Source organism: Ambystoma mexicanum, assembly GCF_040938575.1.
Source record: "Ambystoma mexicanum isolate Mex_15411 chromosome 12 unlocalized genomic scaffold, UKY_AmexF1_1 Mex_chr12_unloc.2, whole genome shotgun sequence".
NCBI lineage: Eukaryota > Metazoa > Chordata > Amphibia > Caudata > Ambystomatidae > Ambystoma > Ambystoma mexicanum.
In genome coordinates, this window is record NW_027182323.1 from 7,785,295 (window position 1) to 7,792,093 (window position 6,799).

General features: G+C 46.1%; 1 non-coding gene across 1 annotated transcript; it reads right to left on the bottom strand.

Annotated features, from left to right (window-relative positions):
* Positions 1-5,733: 5,733 nt before the first annotated feature.
* On the bottom strand, positions 5,734-5,806 carry TRNAM-CAU (transfer RNA methionine (anticodon CAU)). The gene has a single exon. It is a non-coding gene; the product is annotated as a tRNA-Met (tRNA).
* Between the last annotated feature and the right edge of the window lie 993 nt (positions 5,807-6,799).

The window sequence follows — 6,799 nt, forward strand, 5'->3', positions numbered from 1 at the left end:
TTTCAAGGCCTTCAGTAATAATGTCTTATAGAGTTTACTTACAAAAAACAGAAATGGCATAATCGAGCCACATGACAACATGTAAATCCGTATAGCAACATGTTAAGCCAAAAGAATATTTTGTGGCTTTAATTTTCACATCCTGAATAGTAAGCTATACGTCCCAGAAGGTGAGATAATGGCAACCTGAAAAATCTATATAAACACACTGTACTTTCAGTGATTTAACACATGCAACAAAATAAGTTGTGCAATAAACACTGATATGGAGATTCATTGTCACAAAATTCCAGCTGGCCCAACTTCCTCCTGCCCATCCATCCATCCATGGATCCATTACTATATACACCAACCTATGCCGTCCATCCATCCATTCATCTATCCATTGGTCAAGGCACTCTGTAGCGCATAAAGGAATTCAGGTGGGAATTCATGAACCTTGAAGAGGGTTTTTCTTTTAAACAGGTGCTTTTTGGTTGGTGAAGCTCTGTTGCTGGCACACAGATAGCTGCATCATAAGAGCAGCAGAGTAAATATGTAAACTTTGTGTCTCAATGATGCTTCTGTGCTTTGCTCTGTTAAGCGAGTCCACTTAAAAAAGGCACATAATTAGGATAATACATTAATGCACTTTCTGGCTCCATATTTACAGTCTCGTTCACAAGACTGAGCAAAATTTGCAGTGAACTGCATGTGCCTGCAGTTTCTGGGGCATTTCCACGTAAAGCGCACTCACATGCTGAGCGGCAATAGACAGGGACTCTATGCCTGCAAAGTTCCCATTGCCATCAACTCTCAGATCCTCCAGCACACGGCTGGCCCTTACAGCAGTAGTGGTGGAAGAAGGGTGCATCAAACTGGCTGTGCTAGGTCAAAACTGTGTGGAGTGTGCTCGGCGTTGAATGAACGAGCCACGTTTCAAGAGACCTAAAACTGAACAGATCTAATCTTTTGCCCTGCATTTCCAAGCACTAATTCAACTTATTTTTTCATCAGAAGCATACACATTGAACCACCATTCTCCAATCTGTCTACCTGCCCCAGGCTAACCACAAGGTACTCTCCCCAGAGAACCGGACCTGATGCATCAGCAGATTAATAATTGCTGGAATGCCTCATCTGCTCGTTGTCCATGAAAGCGATGTTGAAAAAATTTGATTAGTGACATAAAGCAACTACTTTTGGTGCATATTTCAAGATATCAGTCATCAGGTGGAGCGTGCTGTGTTGCTGACCTGCACCAACCATAAAGAAGATCACTGCAGGTAAAAGGGAAGTTTAGAAATAAAAAAAATATTTGTATGCATATGCAGTGTGTATGTGCGTCGCAAATTGATACCAGCACAGGGTGGGTTAGTCTCTCCAAAACATCTCTGCAGTCATGGACCTCGTCTCGGCCGATTTAAATGAACATAAAACACGCAGAATGTGTGGAGGCATGTAGTCCGTTTACACGCACTTCCATGTACTGCACGATCCTACAGAGAGAGAGTTACAGAAATGGGCAGGGCCAGCCGCACAATGGAACTTAATTGTTTGAAAAAGAAACTAAACTCGGAGCATGATTTCCTGAACTATACAGAATGGAACAGACAGTTGTGTTAGATCAAACAAATCATTGAACTCTGCCATGCGTACACTTTAGCGTATTCACTGTTAGAAATGTAAAAGATAAGGGAATGGGATCTTAGGGCACATATTTCTTTAAGATATATAGATTGTTACTGGGACATTTCACTCTGTCAAAAAGGATGTTTTCATGATGTCATGTTCCATTGAAGTATGTGTACATTGGGCAGTTTACCCGCTGGGTATGTCATTTCAGTTATACACACTCTGCTATCTGGTGCTGGGAATTATTTTCTTGTTCATTCAGTTAACTTAATAAAGGTTCATTTTTAACAAATACATATATTTTTAGATTTACTGGTAGCACTAGGAATACTAGTAACAAGAGAATAAAAGTACAAAGCAAGCAAAACTGCAAAATAAACGGTGTGCTCTTAGCGGCATGCCTACAGTGACTTCTAAATGAAGCAATGCTTCAACGGGTCTATGGCATGGATGGCTGCTCTGCTTTCTTTCTCCTTTTGACCTTCAGCACATCTATCCTTTTCAAGAAGTAGCCGGGTCCTTTCTATTCATTTTAAAGAGGTTTCAGACGGCAGCAGCTTCAGGGCAATCACTAGTTAATTTAAGTTGCTTAACAGCAGGGGTCTTTGCATGGAGTGGATGGGCCTCGAGTACTGGGCTTGCAGACGGTCTACAAGCCCAGTCCAGTCCTCCAGAGTAAAAAAAGCTATAAAGGGTAGATGACCTGGCCGGGCACTGGCCCCTTTATTTTATGTTTTTATCTTTACTTACTATTTGTGATCACGTCGGCCCACGTGCATGCACAAATAATGTCTTCTGCTGTCCACCTCGGCTGGGTTGCAGAGCTGGGTTGAGCTAGGCGGAGCCTTCTGTTGGCCTGCTGTAGCTCCGGATAGAGGCCTTGTCGCTGTTGTTACACTTGCAAGTTGCATGTGCTTTGCTTTGCAATAGCCAGAGGGCCAGAGGCCTGCAGGCTGCTACTCCATGTCAAAAATTCCTTCCTTGTTTACCAAATGTGCGGGGGGCTGTCGTGGTGAGTGACCGACCGCACCCAGACCCAGCAGCACAATACACCATGCACATGCGGTCCGCTCACGTGATTGACTGCCAAGCCAGCCCAAGCCACATTGCAGCAGCAGGCCCCTGGCAGTTGCCTGGTCGCTGCCCCGACGCTCACAGCGAGGAGGACTATACACTAGGCAGGTCACCCCGCGCACCACCCTAACCCAAAACAAACATGCACACAACACAGGACAGGAACCGCCCATATCAGAAGGCGAGCTCTCAGCTCTCTCCCTCCCAACCCCCAGGACAATTTGTTACAATTTGGTGTTTAACCTGGCACCACACCGGCAGATGGCTGGGGACACACACTGCCCATCACGGCCTCAGCTATTGTGTGCATTCATCAAAGCAAAGTTAACACTTACTAAGTGTTAACCTTCTTTGATGGATGCCTTCTGCATTCCATCAGCTGTGCGGCGGCGAGTAACTCAGAGCAATATGTAACATTACCTTGCCTAAAGTAACTTAAGTTACTCAATCGCAAAAATAATCTTATATTCCAAACTGGCCCCAGGGTGGCTTGTAAAACTGGCCCCAGGCCATCCCGAGTCCGAATTGCATTCTGCCGGTGGCAGAACGTCCGATAGGGCAGTCCGCCCCTGACAGCAGTGAAGGAAATGAGATGCAAACTACAGTGCCCTGAATCCCCTGAGGTATAAATACAGGGTTTGAGCAACTCTCAACTTTTGTTTGGGGGGAGGTTGCATTTTGGTGGCTGATGGACAGTTTTGAAAAGTGTGTTACAAGTGGAGCCATGCATGGTCACCCAACGCCTAGTGCCCCTCCAAGTGCCTGCAAGCCCACTATCAATTGTGCCTATGTTTTGTGCACTCTTACCTCGGTAACCCACAGCATACAAACGTGTCTCTCTGCACCCGACTGACATGAGGAAAATATGTGAAGCTTAATGTCAGTGCTGATAAGTTTTCTGTGCTGCGAATCAAACAGGGCAACTTCTCGAGACCAGGCGAGATGACTAAAGTTCCCAGCCTATCAAGCAAACATGCATCGGAGTCTCACCAGAACTGGATGTGTGGCCTGCAGGTTATACAGAGAGGTCTGAAGTCAGTCCATTAACCCATTGGGCACTCTTATCTGGTTTCAAACTGGGGACTTGCACATTTCAAATTCAGAGGAGCGCTTCTGGAAAATTAGGTGTTCTGGAATGCAGGTCGGAATCTGTCAGTGACTGGCCATGCAAATAACTTTCAGGTGTGTCATTTATTCTTTGGAGATGACCCCCACACACCGCTCCCTGCCACTCCTGACCCCAGGGGAGTATACAGCATTGCAAGAGTGGGGGAGCGAGCCACAAAAAAGTCCTGCAACATGTCCCCCAAACACAGCTTGGAAAATCCAGACTAAACTGACATGCAATCGTTTCCGCCGCGCCATTTGATAAACAACGGCGTGTGCGCTGCAGCTAGAACTTTACTTTCTTAAGTCCCTGAGCGCATTCACTAGTCCGATTTCAGAAATTAGTCAAATCATTTCTTTCTGGAGTCGTACACTCTGACCCCGGAAAGAAATGACCTGACTTCTTTCAGAAGTTCAGACTAGTAAATGCGCGCAGGACTGGAGCTGAAGTCAGAGCATGCAACACTGTCTGGTGTCCATGTCCCTCACCGCTCCAGGCTGCATCTGATGCAGCAGCCCAAAACGAGGTGGGACATGGGCACCTATTTGCCGTGTGCTGTTGGTCGAATGGCAAAACCCTCGTTGTTAGGGTGGACAACTTCACAAAATGGTTTCACAGGACACTGTCCTTGCCCTTCCGAACTCCCAAGCATCCACAATCCCATTTGGCGTGTTATGTGCCCCACCGAGACCTATCAAACCTTGGGGATTGTCCCAGGGTCTCTGGGTTTTCATGCTCTTCTCCGAGTACCTGGGGAAGAGCAAGAAATCTCTGGGTTTGTATGGGCCGGCAATAAAATGCAGTGCCTCTCTTCTCTCATATCTCGGCGGTGATCTGAGGATGGCTGTGTGACAAGCAAGGTAAACAACCCCGCTCAGGCAGAAAAGAGCGACCACCGTGGTATTTGAACACTTAACATCTCTTTGTAATCGTCAGTGAATAGTAATGAGGGGACATTAGTTATTTTGTAGCTCAAAGCCCAAAATTAAGTTGCAGAGAGTTATCCAAGTCTTTGCCTGTTTTCAAGGCAAAAACATTTGAACTGTTTCTCATTTTCAGGCCCCTGCCGGCAGTGAATTCACTGTATCACTGGCACCGTTAACAGCGGTGCCAGTGATTCAGTGGTTCTCAATGGGCACTTACCGTGACTGCGCCAGCTGCAATATCCCGGTAATATCGGGATATCGGGCGGTGGAAGCAGTAAGCTGTGTTTGCTGTTGGCGGCTTACCGGCAAACTCGTAAGGAACACCATAGTCTTTCCGATAAAAGACATGCCGCTACTCTGGGCTGGCCAGTACCCGCCCATTTAAAGCACATTAGTACATAATGCCCCGAGAGTAGATGATGCTAGACTTTGGTTTTTGTGTTGTGTTTCAATGTACAGCTCAGATGAAGCAACTGCAGTTGTCTTGTTCTCGGACCCAAAATGGGATGCTTTCTTGAATCTATAGGTTGCCTTGATAACTAACCGGTAGGCTTTCAAAGGCACTGGACCATTCTTATTGACAGGAGTGGATATCAAGAAAATGGCAGACCTGTGTGATTTTGGGAATTCATTTTTTGAAATCTCCTGTCAACCTTCAACGTAATCCGTGATGAGATTCCCCCGGATCCATATATATTGGTTTGAGTGCGACACCATACGTTGCCTGGATCACATGCTTTTTTACACACGAGCACAAACTATCTTTCTCCTGCACTTTGAATGACATGAGCTGGTAATCCCGCGTTCCTTTGAGATTAATCGAAAACCAGGCCACTGTTACTGCAATTAATGTGATTTATTAATGGATGACTTGATTTACGAATGGATGAATTGGAGTGAGAATGTGCAGTGATTTCATGGATCTGCACAACAGCCGAAGGAGAATAATATTTAAAAGTAAAGGTTGAAAAGGCCCGAAGCAGTTAATTCTAATGAATAGTCAAAAGTAAATGCCCTCTGTGAGGCTCGAACTCACGACCTTCAGATTATGAGACTGACGCGCTGCCTACTGCGCTAAGAAGGCACTGTCGTTGTGTACCTCAACACGGCTTATACCAGAAACCCAGGCCAATTGCATTTATGTATATTGGCTTCCATGCTGTCACTGCTATCATTACATTCAAACTCTCCTTAAGACTACCAATAATAGTTTTCAGATTCGATTTTGTTCTGCATATGCTAATGATTCTGCATCTAAAACTTGCCACAATACTACAGAATCGGATAAAAAACAACAATGTTGAAAAGTAGAACACCTGCTGAGCTCATTTCACCCATAAACATTTTTACTGAAGGTGATTTCCCTTGCAGAAAAAGTCGTCTACAACCAGAGAGGGTGAGGGGAGTTAGTCATGCTGATCGAATTTCACCGCTAGACGGCGCAGAAAGTTGTCAACAGTGAAGGAAATGTGATGTATACTAGAATGGCCTGCATCCCTTGCGGTATAGATCCAGGGATGGAGCCAGCCTCCATTTTCTGGTGGGATGCTGGAGGGAAGGTTTGCCTGCTGATCAGCTTCCTGCATGACCACGAGAGTGCGTAAAAGCTGTCATATAGCAGTCAGGCTCGGACTGGGACAAGAAAGACGGCCGGGCACCTAAAAGAAAAGTGGCCAGTCCTTCGCCTCAAAAAGAGGGGCCCTCAAACCAGCATCCGTGAATCACGTCAATTCACAACATTGCATGCACCGGTAAGATAACCAAATGGGCGACTACACCTGCTGCAGAAATCTGTGGAGGCATGTTATGGTATCAGGTGTGACCTGCCTTACAGAGGCAGCTCACATCCTGTAAGCTGGTCTTGAGTACCTGGCACACACTGCCAACAACTCCCACACTTTGTTGGGGCCACCTGTTACCGCTGGCGATACCACAACTCTCTGAACTTGCAGGGCATAGCTCCTGCAAGAACACGTTATGCTCGAGGCCACGCACCGGTATGATAATCCAGTGGGTGAACACACCTGCCGCAGGAATCTGTTGAATTAGGTTGTGTGTCGCACAGGCATCACCCGGC